The sequence below is a fragment of the Mauremys reevesii genome, linkage group 21 (genome assembly GCF_016161935.1).
Source record: "Mauremys reevesii isolate NIE-2019 linkage group 21, ASM1616193v1, whole genome shotgun sequence".
In the NCBI taxonomy this organism is placed as follows: domain Eukaryota; kingdom Metazoa; phylum Chordata; order Testudines; family Geoemydidae; genus Mauremys; species Mauremys reevesii.
This window is the reverse complement of record NC_052643.1, coordinates 9,303,219-9,330,482: the sequence shown is the minus strand read 5'-3', so window position 1 is coordinate 9,330,482 and position 27,264 is coordinate 9,303,219. Positions and strand designations below refer to the sequence as shown.

The 27,264-nt window shown below is 50.6% G+C and overlaps 1 protein-coding gene across 2 annotated transcripts in view; it reads right to left on the bottom strand.

Moving 5' to 3' along the window:
• CASZ1 (castor zinc finger 1) overlaps nucleotides 1–27,264 on the bottom strand; it is a 258,564-nt gene that overhangs the window by 204,733 nt on the left and 26,567 nt on the right. For both annotated transcript variants that reach the window (XM_039509271.1, XM_039509273.1), the window contains exon 2: nucleotides 9,106–9,247. The gene's annotated coding sequence lies outside the window, so the exon portion shown is untranslated. The remainder of the gene's footprint in view (nucleotides 1–9,105; nucleotides 9,248–27,264) is intronic.

Below are 27,264 nucleotides of genomic sequence, written 5' to 3'. Positions count from 1 at the left end.
TGCTGCTGGGGACTGGCGCTCCCAGGTTGGATTGCTTTGACTCAACCCAGTGAGGCTGAAATATCGAGTCACAACAGCGCTAAACTTCATTACCAGCTCTTACCACCAATTACTTAATAAAAAACCAGGCTGCTCTAATTGCCGTTCCCCAGTAGCGCTTCTGGAGGAGAAAACACTGATTAATCTGAAGAGGCACATTCTCCACCCCTCCAACTCAGGCCTATGTACTGGACCCCCTTGTCCAGAGGGGCAGCCCACTGAGCCAGTAGAGAGCAGCAAATCCACAGGGCTCTGGCAAAGAAAAGAATGGAGGGACTTAGAGGAACAGATGGGAGCAATGAAGTGAGGCAAACAAAGGAAAGAAAAATCGCGTTTGGTTTCCAGTGAACCCATAAAGAGTGGCCCAGGGGAACGAACAGCAGGGGTCAGGGGAGGACATGGGAAGGTTAAAACAGGGGAGCCACAAGTTGATGGGGAGGGGAGCCACAGTGCTCATGGGCTACTGGAAGTTGGCACCAGCAAGTGGGGCCCAGTGGCAGGGATCCTGCCACCTCACACGGGAAGGGGCTTCAGAAATCTTCCTGGAGGGAATCTCAACAACATCCATCTGCTCCCTCTCCCTCCCCCCAGGCCATTTTCAGCTCTCCTCGGGGCTGAGCATGGAGGAGTTGGGAGAGGCAGCTCTGAAAATGCCTGGGTTTCCAGAATGATGGCCAAAAGGTAGCGGCTTAATAGTTCCAAGTTTAGGTCTGGATCAGAACCTTTCCCGTGTCTGAGGGTGTTTGGACCTAGGGTGCTTGTTCAGGCCCATCCCTGGGTCTAGTAATTCCATGGAAGAGAACCTAGGCCCTTTCCCCAAGCTAGGTCTCTCCCCTCCATCCCGCCCATCATGGGCAGGAGTGCTGCGGGGTCAGCGCCCTCAGCCCCAGTGCAAGGGGAAGGAAGCACTTCTCATCACCCTCTGGTTGCCTCCTAGGAGCAGCACTGACAGTTCCCTCCCCAGGGATCTCCTGCAAGGCCCCTTGGCTGGGAGAGTGGGGGTTCAGCCAGGGAGTCTCCTGTTTAGGGGGAAAAGGAGAGGACAGTCAGGCCTCTGAGGACACCAGACAATAGCCCCTTCCCTTCCTAATGCACACACGGTCACGTGCATAAACGAGGCTATGGTCAAGCCACATCCATTGGGGGTGGGGCAAAGAAGGTCATTACTGCTACAGGAGAGGATGCCAGAAGAGCTGTTCCTATGCCCCAACTTTGTACCCTGTTGGGACCCAAACACAGCATCTCCCTGCTCTACCATCAACTACTGCAAAGGCCTGGGATGCTCAGCTACCAATTCATTACAGACATTGGAGCTGGCAAAGGCCTTTAAAATGCCTGGTCAGGAGAGGGTTCTCCCCCGCAGTCTATGCTCTACACCACTCCATCCAGTTCCAAATGGCCCCAGGTAAAGATAAGCCTGGACCAAACCATTCCCCAACTTTGGGGCTCTCGCTAGTCCCAAGAAGAGAGGCTTCCACTGCATCCCTGGAGAGTCTGTTCGCCAGGCCAGCCGAGCTCACTGGCATGACGTTCAGTTGCCAACTCCCAGGAGCCTCACAATGGTTACTGTTATTCTTAAAGCCCAAGCCCCCCAGTGGCAGCCGATTACCTGAGATCCTCTGTTTTCATTTTGTAAAAAGGTACATTCCCAGTCCTCGTGGTTGTAGGGAAAAGCCTAAAAATGTGACCCATGTGCACCCTAAAGGCACAGAGACCAGAGCGCAAATAAAAAGAATCCCAAATTTATTATCTCTTTAGATCTCTTGATTTTTAAGCCAATCTCATGATTTTGGGGGCCCAACTTGTGTTTTTTGAACTCTTGGTGTCAGCAATACTGTTTGCTCACTTTACTTCTGACCTCTCCCCATTTCTCTTGGCTTTAAAGCGATAGGACACGCAATAATCAATTCAACCAGAATCACAACAAATAGGTTGGGTCAGACTTTCAGCTTAGCTGGTGCAAACTGACATAGCACCAGTGCTTAAATTTGATTTACACTGTCTGATGACTTGGCATATTTTTAAAGTTACTCTAACTAGTAAATCAGTGGAACTACTGCCCCCCCCAAAAAAAGAACCACCCCCTAGAATTAAAATGTAAAGTTAGTAGACAAAGACAGTATGTCAAAACAACTTTAGCATGTTCAACCCAACTAGTAAGATAAGCCCCACCTCCAATGCCGTCCTGCAGACTGATTGTATGCCTATGGATGGAGTCTTAGCGCTGGAATGTACCCCACAGAGGAATGCATCAGAAGGGGTCACGTTTACTTTACTTTATTTGCTCATTTTTAAAATTTTTGGTTTTATCAATAGATTCCTTGGAACCACATTTTTTACAGTGTTATGTCTGGAAAGTCATTTGCATACTTAGCACTGATTGGTCCAAATGCCTTTCAAACCCTTTTTTTCTGGCAAACTCCAGAAGGTCAGTGGCCCGGGACTATTTTCTAGCCAATCAGATCATGCTATGCAAATGAACTGAAGTATAACCCTGCTTTATAGTATACCCTGCTGATGGCCTTTGGATCGGTCTGATTGCCCTAGACCAGAGATGAAAGTGAGCCTAAAGTTAGCGAGACCCTGTACTGCAGACTACAAGGCTTTTATTAAGCTTTGCTTCTAGTTATTCTTCCAATAAAGGTGCAGCAACCTGTTAGCACACATGGCTGTTTATTACAGCAGAAAGCACTTGCCTTGGATTTATTCAGATTAGAGAGGAAGCACAGTCTAGTGGCTAAAAGAGTCAGGAGATCTCAGTTCTCCTCCCAACTCTGCTACTGACTCATTATTAGCATAAAATGAGGTTTGTTACATCACTAAAGCTTAAGTAGATAAACTAACACTCATCACTGTTGTTTATTTTGCAATCCCTCAGTGCACAAAACACACGATTAATGTTCAGAGGGTTACATGTATGTGGGAAGGAAAGATTCTGCAGTTGGAGATAAAGTTCCTGAATGGGGTATAGCTTTCCCTTAAGGTCCGGGGGGGGGGGGGAGGGAGAATCCTAGCCCCATTGAAGTCAATGGGAGTTTTGCTATGGACTTCACTGGGGTCAGGATTTCACGCCAGCTCTCTGAGTGGTTAAGGTGAAGGATGAGGAGTCAAGACGACGGGGTTTTGTTGTGGACTCTGGTCTCGATGGGTGTGTCTACACTGCAATAAAAAACCTGCAGCAGGGAGACTCAGTGCCTGGGTCAGCTGACTCGGGCACGTGGGGCTTGGTCTGCAGGGCTAAAAATAGCAGAGTAGACGGTCGGGCTCGGGCTGGAGCCGGAGCCCGGGCTCTGAGACCCTGCGAGGGTCTGCATCTGCAGACGCATGTTGGCATGCTGGGTTCTAGCAGACCTGCTCCCACCTAACAGCTCTCTGCACTCAGGGATGGAGGATCAGCTCCCACAGCCCACCTATTTACTGCCTGCAAAGCCCTGGGCTGGCCATCCAGTAAAACCTTTTCCCATGAGGCAGTGGGCTCCCCCATCAGGCAGGAGACAGTCCAGTGACCCAGCTGACTGCATGCGTGATGCCAGTGGGCTGGCTGGAACTGCAGGGAGGTTTGAAGGGAGTTGGCCTGTGCTTACCACGGGTTTTGCTCCACAATCGCTCTGTGCCACTTGAGAGGTGAATGTCCCCTCTCCCCACCCTGGGATCAGCCCCCGCCTCTGAATACCTCTGAGCCTCTCCGATCTGCTTAGGTCACCAATAAGGGCCAGATCTTCAAAGTGACACTAAGCACCTACATCTCTCAGTATCATTGTGAATAGGGGGTGCCCAGGACCCCCAGTCCTGCTCCGAGACGAGATATGGCAGGACTAGCTATCAGGCCTGCTGAATGCACGATCTTCTTTCCCCTCCTTTGACTTCCCCCCATTCAGCCTTCCACAGCCTCCAACCAAACATCTGATCGAAGGCCTGGGGGAGGGAGTTAGAACTGTCCAGTCTGGTTATGAGTGAAGGTCATTGATCTAGTGCAGACCAGGGATGCGGAAAGCAAGGGAGGGAGGAAAAAACCCTCCGAGAACGAGCGCATGTGAGCACAGCGAAAGGCAGCGGAAGTGGCTGAAACACGGTTTCACACTCTGAGACCCAAGGGCTGTTGTCAACCCGTCCTTCATGCTCGCATCTTGTCACACTAGAGGTCAGGTCTCCCAAGCGTTCCTGGAGAGCTGAGCCAGTCCATATGGCAGACAATATGTTAACAATATGGATCTGCTGCTCGTCAGGGCCTGAGCAGATGGATGTGACAACCCTGCTCTTATCCCAGACAGGCTTTTAACATCCTCTCTTTCCACCGCTTTGCCATACCAGAAGGGCTCTGTCCAAGCGCTCTTGGGTCCAGCCGGGCCAGGCCGTAGGGCTAGGTGTCAGAGCACCCACTCAAACAAAGCTTGGCCTGCTTTGTTCAGAAAGGAGCCAGAGCTCAGACCCGTCCAGAATAGCCTGCCCAGGCGCCAGGCTAAATCTTTGGTCCAATCAGAGCTTGCTTTAGAGGGCATGGTCAATCTGATTAGCCTGGTACCTCGTGTGATCAACAGGGCTGGTAGGCTGGGATCACACCACTTCATTCTGGGGGCGAGGCACTACCCCCAGACAAACTATTTGGAGGGGCATCTAAGATACAAACCAACTAGCTGTGTGAGGGCTCTACGGCCCCCAGCCTGACCTGTCCCCCTGTGCCCCACCATCACACACACCCCTACATTTCTGCAGCAGAGAACTGGTGCAGCTTTCCGCAGGTTCTGCATTTCACGCACAACCCACGCTATGGGTAATGGCAGAAGCACACAGATAACCAGGGCAGGAGGCCAGACTGACGGACCCCCAAGGAGACGCAGCAAGCAGGACAAAAGGGATCGCATGCCCAAATTGGCAGCATAGCATCACTTTAGATTGGGCACAACTGGCAGCCAGAGTCGCTTCTCACCGCCCCCCACAGCAACCCAGCAATGTTTTACTTATTCCTGCCAAGTGTGGATTGAAGGGGAACAAAACCTGGTATGTTGCTGGGAAAATGGATGCCTCCCACCCCCAATACACCTGCAAGTACCAACTGGCCTGCCTCCCAAAGCTTGTTGTGCCCAATACATTTCAGCTGAGTTTGAGGGTCTGCACCCCTATTCCTATTTCCAAATGTTTATAGCTTACCAATATTGGCAGGGATACTGCAGCCTAGCTGGGTACGTTATAGCATGTTACCAGTAAAGACTGTATATCGTAGCTTGTTACTGGTGGGTCCTGGGTTATTATAACACAGGTCAGTACATTACAGCAGATACCGGATAGCCCCAGTAGGGAGGTTATGGCATGTTATTAATAGATACTGTATACTTGAGTCAATAGACATATTATAGCGTTTACCTGAAGGCACTGTCCAGACTGGGAAAATTTCACTGATCCCAGGCAAGTAATGCGTATATATATTTCTAATGGGCAAATCACCCATCATTCAGTGTCCCGGCTGGCAAAGGCAGGCGAGTCGATTTCATACCCAGGCTGGTAAATTGCCACAATGATTTTGCTAGGCAGCTGTACATTTCCAGCCAGCTCAGAATCCTGTGAGGAGGTCCTGTGAGGAGCTGTAAAAGGTCCATTGTGGTGGGTCAAGGTCTGACCCTATCATGGGCAGAGCTCCCATTAGATTTCACTGGGAGGAAGGTGTTCAGTGGCCCCCATTGACCCAGTAAAGAGAAGCTGTCAACTTGGCTTGAGCCCCAAATTTAGGTGTCACCTGGGGCGGCGAGGAGGTTGCTGGTGTTTCCATTCGGTTTTTTTTGTGTTATTTGAACATTCCTCCCCATTGCTGGAAACCTAAACTGCAGTTGTGTGGGCAGAATCCCCTCGTGTGCTCTAGGGCTTGACAGCCTGAAACTGAGCATAAACAGAAAGTGAAACAGACCAGCTAGAGCCAGGGGCTGAGGGATGGGTGACAGGGAGTCAACAAGCAGCAGCCGTAGTCCAAAGTAAACTGAGCTTACTTTGAAAATGGGAGGAATAAAACGTGCTCTGGGGCTGAGACTTGGAACAAGGGGGTTTCCAGTCCAGGGCGAGAGGGATCACAAACCCACGTTTCCGACAGGCTAAGAGGCAGCCCCCTTCACTCCGGAGACTCTAATAATTCTGGGGGAACAACAGAAAACTGCTATGGGTTGGCAAAGCCAGGGTGGATGCTCTTGGGGCCTGATCCAAAGGAAACTGGAGTCAATGGAAAGACTTGTATTGTCTTCAATGAGCTTTGGATCCAGCCCTTGGAAAACAACACCTGAAGGGCAATCAGTGCTGTGCAAAGTGTCCAGCAGGAGAAGACAAAGCTCAGAAGAGGTGCGGATCTGAGAGATCCCCCACCAAGGGCCAAAGGACTCTCCTGCTATACCAGCCTCCTCTCGGAGTCAGTGCTCACCTTCAACTGCAGAATTTGACCTGGAGCCTTGGAAGCTGCTTCCTCAGATGAACTGTCCTGTGCCACTGGGTCTGGATTTTGGCAGAAGCAAAGGTCTCTCTCTCCTACACACACCCAGCCTTTTATACAGTTTCTAGCCCCTTCTCTTCCTGCTCTGGGTCTGTGCCATCCCTGAGATGGTCTATATCCAGATGGAGCCCATGTGTGTTCACACGTACCAGCTGCTCACATGTGTATCATCTTCACTCTTCTCCACCTAGCCTAAAATATGATCCTCAGAGGCACCATACAGTCCTCTGCCAGACTGTGATGCCCTGTAGCTGTCATTATATGCCAGGGCCTTCCAATTCGCCATGCCCCGTGAGTCTACCTGCAGCTCCTGCAGGACGAGCTGTGCCTGTTAATACAGAGCCTAATCCTGGATAATTATTCCCCACTGTCCCATGTGATCATTTCCGATTGCCCTCTCCCCTCAGACTGGATGTGCCTGTTCACCAGTTACAGAGCAGAGACAACTGAGTAGCCTGCACCCGGCTCTCACTCGGGTGGGGGAACACACATGGCTGGGGGCTCACGGAGCTGGTGCATTTGTGGAGCCAGACGCCGGGATGAGTGGATGGAGATTCTGCTGCCACAACCAAGTCCCAGTATTTGCATCTGATTTGGGAAGCCCACAAGGCTCCCTTATCTCAATGCCCCACCCCACATCTCTACTCCTTTGGCCCTGACAGCAGCAAAGCCTGGAAATCTCGCCAACAGGCCGGGGCCTTGAGCGGCAAGACCTGCTGCCTCTTGAACTCAAGGGGTTGCCATGGCTCTAACTGGGTGCACAGATGCCAGAGTGCTCGGAGCCTTCTCCCCAGGGATAAAGCCTGGAGCTCCCTCTAGCTAAGCCACTCAAAATCAGCCACGCCAGGCACTGGGCAAGTTTTAGTGCCGGAACAGTGGGGAGGCACCAATGCAAGAGGAGAACACCGATGCCATCAACCTCCTGACGCGCAGCATCCTTGTCCTTAGAGGTCTAGCTCAGGTGCTCATCACCAGAGCAGCTGAGCACCTGACATTCCGAGCCCCTGGGAGGTAGGGAAGCATTGCTACTGCTATTTAAAAATAGTAACGCCAGTGAAACAGAGGCATGGAGAACATAAATAACTCGTCCTCCCCTCCCCCTGCCCCCGTGCTGCACAGGAAATCTGCGCCAGAACTCAGGCTTGAATGCTGATCTCCCAAGGTCCAGGCTAGTGTCTCAGTCTCAAGACCACCCCTCCTCATGCTGCGCCAGTCCAGTGCTGCCCTCTTGGCTCTTCCGCTGAACCCTCCCCTCCCCTTCTGTCCTACGGCCTCCTCTGACTCTCAGTGGCCCTGGATACTGGCAGAGCAATATTTCATTGGGGGCCTACAGGGAACATGAGCTGGGGTCTCCAGAGTGATCGGAGGATGCATACATCCACTGAGCCCCTCTAAGAATGAGCATCATTCGGATGTTTTTCGCTATTCTCGTCTCTCAATGCTGCCATTAGGGTGGCAACAACTCAGGGAGGTAAGCTCTGGCAAAATCATCCTCACAGAGTAGCCACTACCCACATCTCCTCCAGCCAGCAGCAAACCCGATATGGCAGCCCCTTCCATGCCCCTACTGAGTCCTGGCCATCATCACAGAGACAAGTATTATCCCACTGCCAGTGGCAGGTACTGCATATGTCCACTCCTGGGTCACGCTGCACCAGGCCTGTTTTAGGGGAATGCTTGAAGGACACCACTGTTTGCACCACTTGGCACAGCCCAACGTACCTCTGGTGCTATCCCATGGGCCCTTTGACGGACCGCCAGGCCCATGGATCACCAGCACCACATAAAACACTACTGCGTTTGGCCACAGCAGAACAGCTGCATCCGGCGCCAGCAGTGAAGAGGTTAAAGTGGTTTTTAAAAAGTCAGAGTCCCACCCTCACAGCCAACACGACCCCCAGCGTTTGCATTGGCGTTACAGACCCTGGAGCTTCCCAGCACAGACCTTCCCAAGCTGGGGTCTCCAGTTACATCCACGGATGCCTCATGCCCTAGCTGTTCAGGCAGAGGAACTGCTTCCAGCCCAGCCAGGCAGATCCCCCAGCCAAGAGCCAATGCTGGACACTCAGGAGAAAGACTTCAGAGTCTGACAGGTGAAAATCAGCAGCCGTTGATTTAAACCAGGTTTGATTCCGTGGTTCTTACACATCATGACCTGCCCTCTTCTATCCCCCACCAAGGGAATCCATCGTCTGGAGCCCATTACCCAGGAGATACCTCACCCTATCAGCTACGGCCCTGGTAGCCAACACAGGAGTAGTTCAAAATGATCCATCCCTGTCTGAAGTGCCACCAAACCCTCCATCTTGTGCACAAATGGGCTGCATCATCAGGGACGCATCATACCCTCAGCACTGGGGATGCTGCAGTCCTGCCTGTAAACCACCCCAAAGCAAACCCCTGCCATGGTGAATCCATGACCCACAAACAGACTCCACCACTCCACCTCCTCAACTTAAATACAGTCTCTCCACACCAAAAATGCACCTCAGGGGCTCCAGCAAAGCCTGTGGAGACTCAAAAGTCACCCAGAGCCCACCCAGATACTGGTCATAGCTCAAACCAAGAGGAATAGATTACAGAAGGAAAGCCAGTACCTTGCATCCACAAGTCACTGGGCTCGAAGTCCATTCCAACCTACACAGCCGGGATGGGAATCAGGAGCTTTTTCCCCGGAGGTCCTTGATGGACGCAGTGCGAGTCTGATGAGTTCCCTTCACTTGGTGAAGTCTCTTTGCCCTGAGGAAGGGAAATGAACGGTGTATTATTTATCCAGCCGCTGCATAACACACGCCCAATCAGTGCCCTAACTGGGTACCAGTGGTGACTCAGCACTCAGAACTCAGCACTCGCTCAGCCACAACAAGCCAGCTGGGGGAGAAGTAACAGACCTGGCCCATCCTGGCACGGCACAGCCATCTTGTGAGACAGACAATCAGAGGCCAAGTTACAGGGGATCCTTACATGATTATCAGTCGGGTGCTGAGTCACAGATCTCATGCAGCCATTTGACCATCCCACTCTAGGGAAGAGCTGGGCACCGACCAGGTAATTAATAATAATAATAATATATATGGAGATATACCTATCTCATAGAACTGGAAGGGACCCTGAAAGGTCATTGAGTCCAGCCCCCTGCCTTCACTAGCAGGACCAGATACTGATTTTGCCCCAGATCCCTAAGTGGCCCCCTCAAGGACTGAACTCACAACGCTGGGTTTAGCAGGCCAATGCTCAAACCACTGAGCTATCTCTCCCCCCTACAAAGATACAGGCCCTACTACCATGCCACATGCTGAAAAGGGCTTCCCCTGTAACCTCCTCAGCAGCGTTTGCTGCCCCCATAACATAGCAGTTCCACCCCCCGAAACCTACAGGTCATTCATTATGACTTGTATTGCTGAAGCATGGCTCTACTGTACGAGATGCTATATAGCCACACAGTGACAGAGAGCCCTCAGCCCCGCAGAGCCTGCAAGCTAGCCAGAAAAGAAAGTACAGTAGAACCTCAGAGTTGCAAATACCTTGGGAACGGAGGTTGTTAATAACTCTGAAATGTGCACAACTCTGAACAAAACATCATGGTTATTTCAAAAGTTTACTGCTGAACATTGACTTACTACAGCTTTAAATCTTTACTATGCAGAAGAAAAATGCTCCTTTTAACCAGCTTAATTTAAATGAAAGCAGAGAAACAGTTTCCTTACCTTGTCAAATCTTTTAACTCCCCCCACCTTTTTTTTAAAGTAGTTATGTTAACACAGCACTGTATTTGCTTTTTTTCCTTTTTCTTTTGGTCTCTGCTGCTGCCAGATTGTGTACTTCTGGTTCCAAATGAGGTGTGTGCTTGACTGGTCAGTTCATTACTAGTGTTCGTAACTCTGAGGTTCTACTATATCATTATTTGCAGTTCACAGGGGGGAGAACCGAGGCACACACAGATTAAACAAGCTGCCCAAGGTCATAGAGTGACACTGTGGCAGAGCCTGGAACAGACACCAGATCTCTCAAGTCCCTGTCTTCAACACCAGGCCACCCTCTTCTCAACTCTAGCTTCTCTTGGATCTATTACTCCACCTCTGCTCCATTTCTTGCCCTCCTCCCCTCACATGTCAGGCCCGGAACCACGTAAGCCAATCACAATCTGTATTCTTCTTTAGAGGGAACAAAAAATTTGAACAAACTTTTAAGTTCTTTACCAAAACAAATCGAAACCAAAAAAAAAAAAGTTCCTGCCACAATATTTGATTGGAGCATCAGGCTGATCTGGGAGGTGGGATTTCTAACCTAGAGGTTTTTTTTATTTCCATCAGATGAAAATAAAATCAGCAAAACAAAGGGGGGGGTGTTGTTGAGATCAATTCGTGATAGGTGCCGGGCCAAAGAAAATGGAGCCAAAGAAGTCAGAACCCTGCAACCAGCAACCTTTGTGTCAATTTAAGCAAATATTGTGGCGTTTCCATGGCAATCCCTGTTTTGAATATCCACTACACTCATTTTTTAAAAGGGCTTTTCCTGTTTGCGTTTCAACTTCCAAACCTGTAAATATTTTCAGCCTTAGCACATACCAACCCCCCACCCCCAAAACAAGAGATGCTCTCAGCTGGGACACAGAGTCCCCTCTTTGTGATGACCCAAATTGTGAAAATTCCCACCCAACTGCTGAGTTAAAGCAACATTTGGTGCCTGGCTCCCGACCCACTGATGCTGGCAGTTTCAGCACTGGGGCCAGACCTCTGTCTTGATCTCTGTGACGCAGAAGCAGGTACAGGAGCCTGTTTATTTTCTTTGACAAAAACTGATGAGTGAAACCAGCCCTCACACACATACGGTGCTGAAAGGGCTGGGCTGAGCCAAGCATCGTGCCAGCAAGCATCCTCCATCCAGTACAGCTCACACCGGACCTGCAGCCTCCTCCACTAACCCTACTGTGCAGAACTCTGTCCCCAAAGAGCCCCACCACTGCACCCCAGTTGTGACCTGCAGCACCCCTGCTATTCCAGGGCCTAGCCTGAGCAGAAGCTGTCAATCACACTGAATTGTGCCACACGGTAGCGTGCACAAAGGGAACTAGGAAGAGACCAAACTTCACCCTCTCTTGTGTAAGGATTTGAACTCACGTCTCCAAAAAAAAGCTAAGTGCAGGTTTGCACATAGCCAAGCTCTAACTCTGGGCTCCTTGTCTCCAGGAGCACACCCAGCCTGTCACTCACTGACAAAGGGTCCCCTGGGCAAGCGCGGTATCCCTTGTCAGATCTAAGCACAAGGACTCTGCCCACGATGCACAGAGTACCAGACACATCTGGGAAGGAATGCCCTACTCAGCAGGACCGCAGGTGGCCAATGCTGCATGAAAATGCCCACTGCAACTCTACCACAGATACCCAGTCCAGCCTGGGGACGCTCATTCAAAGACACTCACGTCCTGATGCTCCACTCCTGCTCTGAGATTCCAGTCCCTCCCAGGGCCACGGCAGTGAGCTGGTTAATTACAAGCTTCCTGGCTGCAATGGAGTCGTGCCAGGCCCCGAGTGTTAGTTTAGTGTAATTTTTGGGAAGTCAATTTCCTCTGAGTTTTTTTTTTCCTTTTTGTTTTATTTTTTAAAGGGTATTTTTTAAATGGAAACATTAGCACGTTCCGATGAGCGTGAGGACAGGGGCCTTTCGTCCGCCAGGCTGCAGCGGCGCCAGCACACTTTCTAGGCAAAGTAGTACGTACCCATGAGAACCCTGAGGAAAAACAAAAGGTGACGTCAAACCTATAACGCCACCCACTGCATCCATGTCACTCCACGGTCTTGACAGCTCATTCAAGATCCTAGGGCACTTCAGATAGGAGCAGGTGGGGGATGAGCCCCAGTGTCCTGGCCAGACTCCAACTCAGGTAACCCTAAACTCCACAACTGGATATTTTATCCCTTCTTCATTCCCTGTGCAGGGCAACTGTTAAACAGCTGCCAAGTCACACCTCAGAAGTGGCTGCATTTCAGAGGTGGCTGAAGTGAAGTCTATAGTCCAGAGCGCTCTGGAATCCCTGCCACCTCGATGCCACAGTGATGGTGACTGGCCCTTTATCAACATTTAGCAGGAAAAGGAATAAAGGGCCTGTAGGATTGTGATTTATTGTCACTGGGTCCCGCGAGCAGTGCTGGGCAGGGAGAATGCAATGGGCTGCCCTGTGGGGAGCCCGGCTTGTAGCAACGGAAGTGTCTGCTTTGCGCTGCCAAGCAGGGAAGCCAGCTGATTGATGGGCCTGGCTCAGCAGGCACTCAGAGTAGAAGCAAGGCAGGAGGCCTGGTCCCGGAGGCAGGGACAGGGTGTGGAGTGAATGGGAAATCAGCGCCTCTCCTCTGGTCAGACACAGAACAGGACTGAGTGGGCCCAAAAGGTGAGCCCCCACCAGGCAGCTCCACTCAGCCAGAGAGCTGGCAGCCCAGATGGAAGCGCTGCGGACATACTGTGAGGCTAAGGAGGGTGACCCACTTCATCCAATGCCAGCCAGGCACTGAGTCCAACACATGAGCACCCCTGGTGGCCATTGTACAGTTGCCCTCCAGATCAGACTTAGGCTTCCTAGCAGGGAAAGCTTCCAGTCCTCATGGAGCTGCCCAGCCAGGCGAGAGGGAAGCCACGGAGACCAGAGCCAACACAGGATCTGTGATATGGGCTCATCCCATCTCCACCTGCTGGAAAGAGGTTCAGCTCAACAGCAGGCAGGATGGTCTTGTGGTTAAGATGTCAGCCTAGGGCTCAGGACACCTGTGCTCTCCGCGACCGTGGGCAAGTCACTTCACCTCCCTGGGCCCCTCCCCCCATGCCACGGTGCTGACCGTAAACCACCTCTCCGCAGGTTGCGAGGCTAAATGACTGACTGTTTGTAAAGCCCGTCAGGCCCATCAGTTGAAAGGGGCCACGGAAATGAAGGGCATCCTCTCTCTGACCATTGGCAGTAGAGTCTTTCCTTCCAGGATCCCATGACTGTGGATGGATTAACCCCTTCTGTTGGGGTAAGGCTAAAAATGCTGCCACGGGCCTGCCCCAGTTAGGGGCTGCCTAGGGTACTGGTGTCCCACACAGCACAGACAACGGAGTATATCAGCAAGGCTTAAAGCACACGGACAAACGCGCCAGACACAAGGATCAGAGAACACCTGGTGCGACACATGACCAGGCCACACTGAAAAGTGAACAGGCAAGGCTTGTCCATGTCATCCTTTGGTCCACCTCTGAATAAAGCCTACCCGGACGACCTCGCCGGGAGCTGCCTGTGTGTCTACAGGCACAGGGAGAGGTACCAGACAGCGGAAGCTGCTTGTGAGTAACATGGCACTGCTTGGAGGGGAGCATGGTGCTAGAGGCTGACAACAGAGCCATACATGCTCCACTTGCCCCACAGCCCCAAGAATGTAGAGTCCCCTCGAGGGAGCCCTGGGGAAGCACTAGCCTCTCAACCCTCTCAGAAGACAGTTGTGAGACCGCAGAGACCCTCTGAAGTTTCCAGAAGGCTTTACAAATGGATCTCTGTCTGGCCTCTGTACCGCTCCCTCCTTATCTCCCCCTTTATAAAGATCTGGGGCCAGATCCTCAGCTGGTGTAAATCAGTGCAGCTCCCCTGACTTCACAGGAGCCGGGCCAATTCACGCCCACTGAGGATCTAGCCCTCCACGTTACTGGAGCTGCCAGTTCTTCCCTTTGATAATCCCGAGGGTGACTTTCCACCACACAGCAGTGCAGGCTCAGCCAAAGCAGTGGGGTCAGCCGCGCTTACCAACTGCCCCGAACACCAGCAGAGCTCTTGGCACAGGACCGGGACCCTGCTGGAGCAATGCTGGGCGTACAGTCAGTCAATCCGCCTCTTCGCTGAGTTTCTTCCTCTCTGTTGACAGATACAGCCACAGTAAATTTACGAGAGCTTGGGGGATTTTAACCACTGTTAGTGCAGGAGCAGCCAGCTTTTGGAGAGCTGCACTATACAGTGCAATGAGTTCACAGAGACGCAATGGACTGCCTGTGGCCAGGGAGGGCAGAGAAGCAGGACAGCCCTGCCTGCCCAGGAGTGAATCAGATACAGTCAGATCTTCAATTGTCACTGTGATGATAAGGCACCTCGGGTACAAGCCAGTTTTGCCTCCCCACTTGTACGCATCACCAGGCTTTATGCGAGAGGAGGAGGGAAAAGAAATCAGGATCTCCTACATTTGGGCATCAGCAGCCTAGTGAGAGCAGGGAGGGGGAAGGTACAATGCAGTAAAAGCATGTCAGCAACCCTCCAGGATAGACCTGGAGTCTCTAGGAATTAAGATTAATCTTTAATTAAAGATGTCATATGATGAAATCTCCAGGAACATATCCAACCAAAACTGGCAACTGTAGATGCCAGTTCTTACACCAAGGCCTTTGCTGTCTTCCTCACCCGGGAGAGGGAGAAGCCACCACTTCTACCCATCCATCTTCAGCAGTGGGGATGAAAGGATCAGTGGCAGGTGGGCTCTGGCTCAAATGGGCTGAGAGCTGGCAGCCTTAAAACCTCCCCCAACCCGAGTAACTGAGCCACAGACCAGCGTAACGTCCAGCCACCAGCAGCATACCAGACGGAAGGAAAGGCTCTCACGTGAGAAGAGGCTTGAGGCCTACCTGCTTCCTTCTCACAGATGGAAATGGAATACACCCCCAACTGATCCTCCCTCTACACCAAGCCTACAACATACTATACAGAAGCAACAAGTATCAGAGTCTAAGCATACTCAGGCTTCTTCTGTCCTTGGATGGGAAACCTCAAAGGAGCATTCAGGGTGCAAATAATAGCATAGGCAAGTCAGAGGGTTCTATTTCATCTCACTGCTGAAGGCGATGAGGTGTAAAACCAAGGCCCTGAGCATTACCGATCTTACAGCCCTTCTCCCAAGGAAAAGGAGTTTGGGCCCAGTGCCCTGGAGACATTCCCCTTGCAGTTTCAATTGCATACCATTCCCTTCTTCACTACCGGTGCAAAATGATCGTGTAGTGTTGCTGTGCCCTCTCAAGCAGCTCCCACAGGCCACCTGAGAGCTGGGAGAAAATTCCTGTAACAGTTTGGGGTTTCTCTAGAGGAAAGCCAATGGTGTCATTAACAGCTCCATCAAGGAATTCCAACAGCCAGTGTTCTGCTGAGGCAAGTCCGTATGTGTATTTAGCTCTCAGCTGGATGAACCACTCTCTCCTGGAAGAGGGACTTGGTCTTCACATTTATGAGGACTATTTCTGAAGACAGACTAGACTGATCTACTGTTTGTAACAGTGGATTCCACTGAAAGAACCAGTGTCAGGCCCAGTAACTGTTCGGGAGTGATTGTTCTCCCCCTCTCCTGGCCTCTTTCAAGGACCTCAGAGCACTGCACCAGAAAACGGACTAGGAGACCAGGGAGGCAGCAACAGACGCGCATGGCCCAGAGGTCAGAGTTTGGCATTAGGGTGATGGATTCCTGAATGGAGTTATCAATGTCCACCAGAACTTCCATTAGGCTGGCAGTGGACACAGCAGTCCATACACATGCCTGGTGTAACGCCATTTGTTTCAGTGAGCGCACGCCAGCGATGAATTTGGCCCAGCAAACATTTCTGGATGTCACTCTGGTCAGTCTCTCTCCTTTAGAAGATCCCACTGAATGGACACAAAAACTAAGGGTGAAATTCTGGTCCCACAGAAGTCAACGGCAAAGCTCCCACTGACTTCAGTGGAGACAAGATTTCACGCAAAATATCTTTCTCACTCCAGTAGCAGGAGTTTCGCCAAGGTCAGGGTGCAGACAGTGTCCAAGGAGAGAATTCTTCTTCTCCCCTAGTTGGAGGATGACTGCTGGAGAACACTGCCGGAGCAGCTATGCATCCCTTACCTATCCCGGTCTTCTCTCCCCATTACATTATCAGCTCAGATAGAATCAGAGACCGCAAGCAGTGGAAACTGATAACTGAGGTGCAGTAAATTTTGGCACAATGGTAGCAGACATGCGGCACGCGAGAACTCCCTCTGCTCCCCTCACAAGTCCCCCGCCCCTGCCCTGGGAGCAATTTTCTATGCAACAGCACAGTTGCATTCCCTTTGCTATCTCCTAATAAATATCATACTAAGCGAGATGAATATCACCTTCCCAAACCAAGCAGCATGACCCACTTTCTGAATCAGGACAAATGCAATTGGGCCCTGGAGTCCTGGGCCCCTCCCAAAGCCAAGAGATTTTGTAACAATTACAGCAACAAGAAGAAATAGAAAAGTAATAAGTGATTAAAGAGCATGATGGTAGAACTGCAGCCATTGGGTAATTCTTGATATATTCCTTGCCATCCTACACTCTGGGCCATTGCCTAGGACACTGAAGCAATGGCACCCCCCAGATCACACCATATCCATGTGTGTGTGCGCGTGCACACACACACTCACTCACTCTCTCTCTTCCACTGTCCTACATTCCTCAAAAGTAACAGGTCCAATTTCAGACTAGTGGCCCATGCGTGGACAAAGGCTCCCATCCTGCGCACATACACCCCAGTCCTGCCCCTCCCCCGGGAAAGTTGTGGTGGAGCAGGAATGGAGGTTTCAAATTCTACCAGTGCACCCCCTCTGCCTCCCCTCCCCTCCCCTGCCCCAGTTCACAGCCCAGGGGCATTTAACAGTGTGACTGTGCCCATGGAATTCCAGAGCCAGCACTCAGCAAGAGCATCAGTCACAGCTGGCGATGTTCCCCCTTCTCCCCACTCCTTCCTCGGCCGCCACCAGGTGAAGTCTCTTCCCCAGCTTGTCTCTCCAGACCTGCTGCCTAGTGCCCGCGGGAAGGATGGGGGCATGGAAAGCGGGGAGTGAGGTGCACTGCAGGTGCCCAGTGCTTTATGGACACATTACAAAGAAAGGCCTCTGTCCCAAGACTCTCACCCTTTGAGCTAAATACTTTCTCTTTGGTTTGCAAACCAGCTACAGCTGGAAGGCTGGAGTGAGGGGGGGGGGGGCGAATCCTGGTACTAGATACATTGGTGCAGCACCACTGGTTTCCATGCGGCTCCTCAGGATCAGAGTCTGACGTGGTGGGTATGGAAAGCAGAGCCTAGCAACCTGACCCGAAGCTGATGGGACCCGACAACGAGTGTTGGCTTTGGGGCGGCTCTCCTCCTGCCTGCGGGGCCGATGCTGCAGCGGGTGCATGCACCTCTCCTGCTGGCCACCGCAACCTCGCTGCACTGTAAGTCCCATAGCCTCTCTCTCCACAGCACACACAGCACAGCAAGGGGCAGTGGTTGGCAGGTGTGGGGCCCACAGCCACTGCTGTACCAACCCCAGGGGCAGGAGGCGGCAGCAGCACCACTGATTCAGAACTAGGGGCTAAGGGTTGGACTCGGATTGGGTGGGTTGGGTCCAGTTGAGGCTTAAAAAAAGAGGCTCAGGCAGACCTCTCAGGGAAAGCAATTGAAAGGGGGAAGTGGGGGAGATGTCAGTATTTCTTTCATTGACTGAACCCACAAAATTATCCAGCTGATGGAGAGCTGATAGAAAATACTGGCTGGGGGGGAACGTGCCCTGCTGACCTCCTCTCTCTAGCTCAGCATTTACACTAAGCTTGTTGCTATGGCCTATAAGCACCCTACTTCCTGTGCCCACCTGGCACTAGGCAAACAGGGCAAAGCGTCACACATTAGGTAGGCTACCCTCCCCCAAGTGGCACTATGAGCCCCTGGCACCCACCATCCATCTAGTACTCGTTATTTATGTTAATATATTAACATAAATAACTAGTACTAGAGGCCCCTCCTGTGCTGTACAATCATGGAGTAAGAGAGTCCCTACCCCAAAGAGTTTATAATCTCATAGACAAAGGGGAGTGGAGGGGAAATCGCGGCACAGAGAGGTGAAGTGACTTGCCCAAGGTCAAGCAGCTGCTCAGTGGCAGAGCTGGGAACAGAACCCAGGGGTCCTGCATTCCAGTCCAATGCCCTCCCCACTGGACCATGCATTAGCCTAGCAGCAGCTCTAATTTTATGAAAGTGCCACACATTCTTCTCTGTGAGGGGTACAGCTGGGTCTCCTCAGCACCCCTTGGCAGAGTGAGACGGGGGCAAAAGCTGATTTTAAAATTACGGAGGGAGCTATTTAAAAAATAAATAAAACAAAGGAAAAACCCTCTTACCCAGATTTTGGAGATTAAAAAAAAGGCAGAAAAATCCTCATCTTAATACAAAATTGTATCTGATGTGTCGTGGCATGAAAATGTTTTTCACAGCATTTTTCCAGTGTGATCTCATGCACCCTGTAAACGGGGTACGCCCAAAACACCAGGTATTTTATGGGACACAAACAGAGCAAACACATACACAATTTAAAAACGAAACAAAACATGGGATTGGTAAATATTTAAATTAATCAGAGCTGGCATCTGTAGAGGCTCCCCTCCCTGAGAGACATTTGCAACATAATAATAAAAAAAAAAGAATAACATGACCTTTTCCTTTGTGTTTGTTAGCTCACTGCAGTTTGGGGGGTTGGAGCAATCCTGGCGCTTCCCAGGGTGGAGTCCAGAGAGAGAGAGCAAGGGGCTTTCTCCCTGCTTGGCACTGGGGGCTTGGGGCTGGCTGCACGAACCGGTGGGGATGGGTCTGGCCAGGTGAGTTGCTCCGACCTGTTTGCCGTCTCACTCCATGTTTCATTATTTTTTTCCTCCTTTTCATTTTAATTGTTGGAGGAGTTTACAGAGCTGTTTGCCAAAAAACAATCCACTCCAGGGAACAGCTTACACAAAAAAGGGTGTGTCGCCATAGTGAGGCCGGGGAGCCATGGAAACCACTACCTTTTTGCATTAGCCCAGGTGAAACCAAAGCTTTGTGGATGGCTTGTGAAACCCACAGCGATCTGCTGGCAAGTGAAACAACACACAGACAGAGCGTGCATGGAGCACCCAAGAATGTGCACCCTGGCACTAGCGCCCAAGCGTGTGCGACTCACCAGCATAAAAGCTTGACCCTCACCTTCCAGTTGCACCATTTTATTCTGAAGTGTCTGTCTCTCTCTCACACACACAGGTGTGTTCACACTTCATCTCGTTCACATAGTCAAAGAACACATGCATAAGCATAAATGCGCACACACACACTCCTTCACAAAGTCACCAGTGAAGACACCCAAAACCAGAGACAGACCCAGCCCAGTACAAATGTGGGCGCGCACACACAGATATAATCACACAAGTGTGCACACACACTACCGTATACAAATGCATGCCAACGAAGAGCCATGCCAACCAGCCACATGACCAGACAAACATGGACACACGCACACGAATACAAGACACCAGCACAACACACGTGTAAATGTTACAGATGATGAGCAGCGACTGTGCCTTGTGTTTTCATTCCAGACCAGAAAAGGAAGCAAAGAAAAGACAGAGGGGAAAAGAACAGGTGTCTTCCCAGGCCAGCTCAGCTAGTGGCACAGCGATAGGAGTGTGCAGGCTGTGTGTGTTTGGACACAGGTAATTCTGGGAGTGGAGGAGATGTTTTCCTTTTGGGGCGGACCGTGCCTTACATACGAAGGCGGCTGGCTGGTGAGGGACTCTGGCTGCATTCTTTACAATCTTACAAAAGAAAACAGAGAATTCCTGAGAAGCAGCAGCTGCCAGCCCGATTGCACCGAGAACAGAAAACAACAAAATAATGGAGAGAAAAGGGGATATCAAAAGCCACCTGGGCCTCTCAGTATCTCTCACCCAGGAAAAGGAGAGCACCACAAACGGGGACTCTCAAAGCGGCAGTGGCTCCCCAGCTTTCAGCTCCAGAGACTTGCTGACATTGTCAAAAATGTACAATGTTGAAATAGGGGTTAGTCACTATGGGGTGGAGTTCAGCCATGGGCAGGCTCATTAAAGGAATGAAGTGGTGCTCAGGCCTCTGCAGAGGGCTGGTGGTCACCCAGCAGCCTCCTGACCTGTTCCTTCTTCACGCAAAACCACTCCAAGTTCAGCCGGAGAAGCCAGCAACGGAGAAAGCCCCAGTGGATCCCTCCCCCAGCCCATTCCCAAGGCCAATGCAGGGTGTGGTCTAGTGTTCAGTGGGACTCTGGGCTAAAGAAATGTCCAGAGACTTGGAGGGAAACACAAGGTTTCAGGCCCTTCCAAAGTGTGGAACGGGTCTCAGAGCCGGCGGGGGCAAGCAGTGGCTGGCTTTACTGGGCTCCTCCCCATTTGGGTGGTGAGCTTGATTCTGCTCATTCTCTTGCCAGGGGTCAAAGGTTAGGGCACCATGCTGTCACCCCCGACCCAAGCACCAAAGCATGTGCTATCACGCCCAGCATCCAATAAACCCCCGAGAAACACTGAACCCTAGAGCTAGGGCAAGAGAGAATCCCCTTTGATTAAAGCAGGGCCAGGGAGCAGAGGTGTGTCTGCACATATCAACCCCTTGTACCGCTCCAGCATCCTCAACCCCTCGCCACACTTTAATCCAGCAACATGGGACCAATGCTGACAGGTGCCTACAGAAGCCATTCTTGGGCAGCATCGCTTGATACATGGCATGGAACAGGCAGAGCACACAGTGTCCCAATGCTTTTAAAAGATCCGTGCCCATCTCCTGGCTCACACATCCACCCAGCCTGCTCCTGAGACCAGCCTGCCCCATAACCCAGATGTTGGAAGTGCCAGCCTTTATCTGGGGACTGTACCAATGTCAGCAAGCATCCTGCGTTCAGGCCAGGCCAGGACTGTAGGATCAGCGCGGAGATTTTGAGGGGAGCACTTCAGTTTTCTGAGGGGAAGTTTCCGGGGCTGGGAGGCATTTACGGATGAGTTGACAGACTACAGTGGACAGGGCCGCCCAGAGGATTCAGGGGGCCTGGGGCAAAGCAATTTTGGGGGCTCCTTCCGTAAAAAAAAGTTGCAATACTATAGAATACTATATTCTCGTGGGCCCCTGCGGGGCCCAGGGCAAATTGCCCCACTTGCCTCCCCCCCTCTGGCCCCTGGGCGGCCCTGACAGTGGAGACCCACTACAGCAGACTAACACCTTGCAACCCAGCTCACCCTCCTCCAGCCAGAGGACAAACAGACGCACCTGCCACCAAGCCCAGGAGCTGTGAGGGAAACCGAGGGCTGATGGAGTTTGGAGGGGAGACCCATGCAGAGTGGGGTGAGTGGCGGGATGAAGATGGCGGTTAGGAGTGAGGAGTGTTGTTTTCTGTTCTCGGTGTTTTTTTACCCACAACCCCCTTTCTACCAGGCCATGTATGTCCCTGGCTATATTTTCTCTAGGCATCAGGAGAGCCGTTCAAACCTGGCGTAAGAAGGGAAAAGTCCATTTACTTCCAGGCACCCACTTACACCAGGTTAGCATTTGGCCTACGGGCTTTCTGTTGAGATGAACCACTACCCCCCCCCTTACCCAATGCTTCCTTTCTCCTTCCATCCAAGATGCCTCACAGAGATCCATTAACCCAACCCCACCTGCCATCCAACCAGTCAGCACCACAGCTGAAGAGGCTAAAGGCCCAGTTAGCCACAGCCCTCCCGAGTCACACGGCGACAGCAGCCAGGAGTAGCAGCCAGGGGCTCTAGCCACTAGCCCACACAGCCCCCCTATATACACACACCCTGGCCTCGGGAGAATTCACTGCTCCCAAAGAGCAGGGTTTAGAGGCTCCATGAGGAGCAGGTCCTTTCCTCAGGGTAGAGAGACGGTACCAGGCTGAGGCCTAGCAGGCCAGGGGAGGTGGCGAGTACCAGTAAGGCTTGGTGCGTCAGCCTTTCTGGCATCGACCTCCCAGACTCATTCAAATATTGCCTTTTTTTTTTAATTTAATGTTCCCTGTAATTCATCCATCCCAAAAGATAATCAATAGAGCCCGTAATGAAAATTTGAGCCATATTTTATGATTCGCTGCAGGAGAAAGGGCCACATCAGCAAGACTGGCCTTGCAGCATCATTCTCACCCACCTGCCTGCTGGCTGGGCCTCCCCCCTGCAGGACCACCAAAGGGGGCAGCCCCACCACGGAAGGGCTCCCTGCCCTTCCCCTTTATTGACAGTAAGGGCTCTTTGGACCTGCTGGCGGGGGGAAGGAGGCTGGACTGACACACCAGAGGGATTCCCCAAGGCATCATTCATGCTTCCCAGCCCTGGAGAGAGCCAAGTGACCCAGCCTGGCCCTGGACGGATGAGAATGCTGTTGTGTGGGGTCTCTCGCCGAGCTTTCTGCCCTAACCCTCTGATCCTCAGGGCTGCCCCTCGGTGAGGCTGGTCTTGGGGCTCCTCCCCCAGGGGGAAGAGGTTAGGGCCTGCTGTGCTTCAGTCTGGACTGATGCCAGGCCATGGCAGGGCTGGGACACTCGCCTCGGAGAGCTCTAGTGACTGGGAGCAGCAGCCGTGTTATCCCACGAGGGACCACCCTTCACACTCAGGGCCGGATCCAAGGGGCTTTTCACCTCCTGTCCTCATTGCGCTCCACTTCAAAATGCTTTGAACCCCAGCAAACTCCTCTGGAGCGCTATTCAGGTCCCAGCAATCAAAGAGTTGGCCTGGGGGCCCTATTACACTCAGAGGCTGGGAGCACCAACCTGCCCTCGTGCCCCCATATTAGTGCCCAGGGTGTGGCGTGGGCCCATTTCATTTGGAGGCTGGGAGTGTGAACGCTGATGCTCCATCTCTTCTCCCAGCCCGCTGTAAGCCAGCTGGTTCTCACACATACGCAGGGACGCAGAAAGCTCTGAAACTCAGGCAAAAGACTCGGTCCTGTTCCCGGAACCTTTCTCCACCTTGGATTCCCAGCAGCAGACCCCCCATCCTCCCTTTAAGGGCGGGAGCATATTTCACAGCCTGAAGCTGCCGCGTCCGCAGGGAGCCGGAGGTAACGAAACTGGCTTTTATTTGGCTGAAGTAAAATATCAGAAGTGAAAGGCTGGGAGTGAAGAATTTATAACAGCAGCGAAGGCAGCAAAAATACTGGGTCTGACCAGGAGCTGCCCTCTAATGTCACACTGCTCTGCTTCTGAGGGGCTGGATGCTGTGTGGAGGGCAGCCAGAGATCCTCAATTCTCTACATACATGAAAGCAGCGACATCTGCAGCCTGCACTCCCCCTCCCCCCAAACTAGGATGCATGCCCCTATGCACAAGGCTGGAAACCAAGGAACCTTCATCCACCCACAGGTGCTGGTGGCAATCGCAACTTGAGATGGGGTTATTACAAGAAGAGGTGTAACCAATCCAGCTGTGCAGTTATATGGGGGACATTCCTGCCTCCCAGTGGAGGGCTGAAAGTGAATTTGGTTCTGGTGAAAGGCGAGGAGTGGCAGCCCTGGAGACTGAATCTACAGAACAGGTACAGAAGGGCAGCAGCCGTGCCAGCTTCCCCAACCTCACCCTGCCAACGCAGTCCTGACCTGCCTGGACCACCAACAGGGGAGAGAGCGCAACTCAAACTCTAGGCCTACTGCATCTTTCTCCCTAGGTGCTTACACCCCCGCCCCATCGCTTAACACCCAAGCGCTTCTCTAGCATTCAGGATTTAGCCTCCCAATGCCCCTGAAGGCAGGGTAGTGTCATTACCCCCATTTTTCAGATGGGAAAACTAGGGCACAGGGAGATTAAGAGACTTGCTCAAGTTCCCACAGCAAATCCATGGCAGAGCTGAGATTAGGACCCAGGACTCTTTAGCACTGTACCCACAAGGCCATCCTTCCTTCTTGGTCTCTCTGCTGACATGGACGAGAAAGTAGCTCCAGTGACAATACCTGTCCACTAGGAACTGAGCAACAGCACAATGGGACATGGAATGTCTCTCGGGTGGTGACACCTTTCAGTCACTACTGACTTGCTCCGGATTTGAACCAGAGGCCTTGACTAACATGTCACAGTCATCCAGTCCCTCCTCAAATCCTCAGGGAGTGCTCAGAGCCTTCTGCTTACCCAGCCTGTTTGATAAGTGGCTATGCAGTAGTCTATGGCATCTGAGATAGTAATATGCCATATATGCATTATATACACACGCAGACAGACATAGTAAATTACATACAGACACACAGATATATAAATAAATTACACACACACACTACATGCACTCACATAGACATGCTACGATATATATTAGTACGGTTAATGTGACATCAGACCAATAGTCCTACGAACATGACATTCAGCCAGTACTATCTGCTCTGACTTGCTCAGAACACTCCGAATAGGACCTGTCAGCAGATGTCACTTACAGCAGAAATATTCTAACCTGATATAAACCCTTAGAGGTCCCCACCACCAGATCCATTTTTTAAAATGACACATTGCCAGCTATTGGTCCCTAGAGCAGGCTAATTGCTTTTGCTAGTTTTAAAAGCTAGAAGTTATTTCACTGAAAAAGTGACTCAGGGCCTGAGAGCGCAGAGGGGTTTCTGGCATTAAATGACCAGGTGCACACAGACACACGTGCGCAGCACATATCAGAGCCTTCCCTCTGAGGAGATCCTTGTACTTCACCCTGAGACATGCCAAGGGGGAACAAGGGACATGAAGCAGCTTGCTCAGGGTCACACTGTGCCTTTAGGTTGGAGGGGGGAACAACTCGCAGACCTGTGCTCTAACCACTAGACTATACTCTCCTTTAAGCAACTGCTTCTCAAAGATATGCATGAGGCTGTTAAGGCTTCTAAAAAACTATATTCAGAGACATCTTTAAATCACTCAGCGGCTGGAGAGATGCTCAGCAGGGGAGCAGCCAAGGGCAGTCCTTAGGCCAGAAGATCACCCTTTGAGAGTAGCAACAGTTCAAAGACAGCTGGGCTCTCCAGATAGCCAGTATCCTGGGGATTAAGTAAGGACACAGTAACAGCTCTCTGTATCCTAAAGGAAACAGAGAGGCTGAGACAACCCCCATCACAGTGGGGCTCACAGGAAGATCCCAAATGCCTCGTAGACAGCCTTGCCGGCTGTTCGATTCCAGAACTACCTGCTGTTGCTTATGGACTAAAGGGCAGTTTACAGACCCCACACTAGTTGTTCAGAGGTTATATACAACAGCAGAACTTGGGAAATTCCCCCAATGAAAGCAACATTCAAGGTCACCATTTCCCAAGGAGTGCAAAATGCAAAAAAGTACATGTCCCTGCACAAACCTGCACTCACCTGTGCCAAGAAGCAACCACAGGGTTTGAGTCCACAGGTGTTACTGGTGCACATTCAGAATATTTGGACACACCTACTGCACCCTTCTTGGGAAAACCCGCCCCAACTGTTTGGCAGAAAAAACAACAGGAGGCAGGAAATCCCTAAGTAAAATCCTTCTGAGTGGAGGGAAAAGCTGTCCAGCCCCTCCACCTGCTGGGAAGCAGCCAAGTGATATTTCTTCCACCTAATTCTTTCTGGGTGAATTGCTTATTGTTTTGATGATGCTTGTTAATTTTATTTCAAAGGCAATCGTAGCTCAGATGAGCATCACTGTCTAGGGGTTTTAATTATTTCTACCAATATATTAACTTTCATTCACAAATATTTTCTTGGCTGAATTTCCTTTATTTTAAATTATCCCTGCCCGATCAGAAACATTTCCAATTTTACTGCAATTTCTTAAGGATGTGTGTACAAGGGATTGTGTGTATAAGGGGTTGTGTGCACACAAACTTGCACCGATGTTTAATTAAACCAGTGCAAACATCTTTGTCCATCTTATTTTGGTTTAAGAGGGACTTATTTTTGGTTTAGCTGAACCCTGCCCTGATTGACTTAAGCTGAACTGAAATAAGAATATTCATATTCCCTTTTGTGCCAGTTTAACTAAAATCAGTTTTAAAATTACTCCTTAAGTTAAATTGATACAACACCTGCATTTACAGCTAAAATAAATGTTTTAAACCTATCTACTTTTCAATATTAATAGCGCATGTTTGCTTTCAGCATTTCTCTCCTGGATAAATTAAAAATAAATACATAAATTCAGTCAGTTTCTCTTGTATTTATTAGTCAATTTCACTTCCAGGTTCTCTAGGCTACAACATTTGGGTTGTGAACAGTCCAGGAATTAATTTAAAAGCAACATTTTCCATTGGAATTTTCTTTTTTTTCTCCCTTTAAATGTAACCTTCTCTACCAGTCATTCTTGGTGTAAAAATGTTTTTTGGTTTTACAAAAATCTTAATATTTTAGGGGTAAATAATCATATTTAGAGTGAGGAGAGATCAGTTGCTGCAGATAATACTTGCTTCTCAGACACACATGTTGTATGGAGTTTCCTAATCTTCATCCACACAAGATCAAGGAGATTCAGCTTGTGTGATTGATACCTACACTGGCAGCAACATTTAAAAGCCCTTAACAGAGTTTTTCATTTTTTCCCATTACTTAGGTTTTTTGGTGTTTTTTTTTAAATTTACTTTAACACAATTCCCAATATGATATGACGATGACTAGGAATGTGACTGTAACTGCTTAAGAGATGTGAATTCTCTACTGTTTGATATAGGCCCTGATCCCTGCAAACACTTACACACAAGATTAACTTTATTTTACATGAATCATTCCATTGACTCTTCACGTGAATAAAGTTGAGCATGAATGTTTGCAGGATTGGAGTGAAAATCGTCATAATTTCTACTAAGGCCCCTTTACAAACTGCCTTAAAATGGAAATAAGTTATATTTTGACCCATTGTAAGGCACTTTGCTGCTGCCAGAATGGTGTAAAGGGAGTTAAGAATAAATAAGAATCTGGGTCCACAGTAGGCCCTCTCCTTTTCTATTAGCTGAGATCTATCCTAAATGTCTTG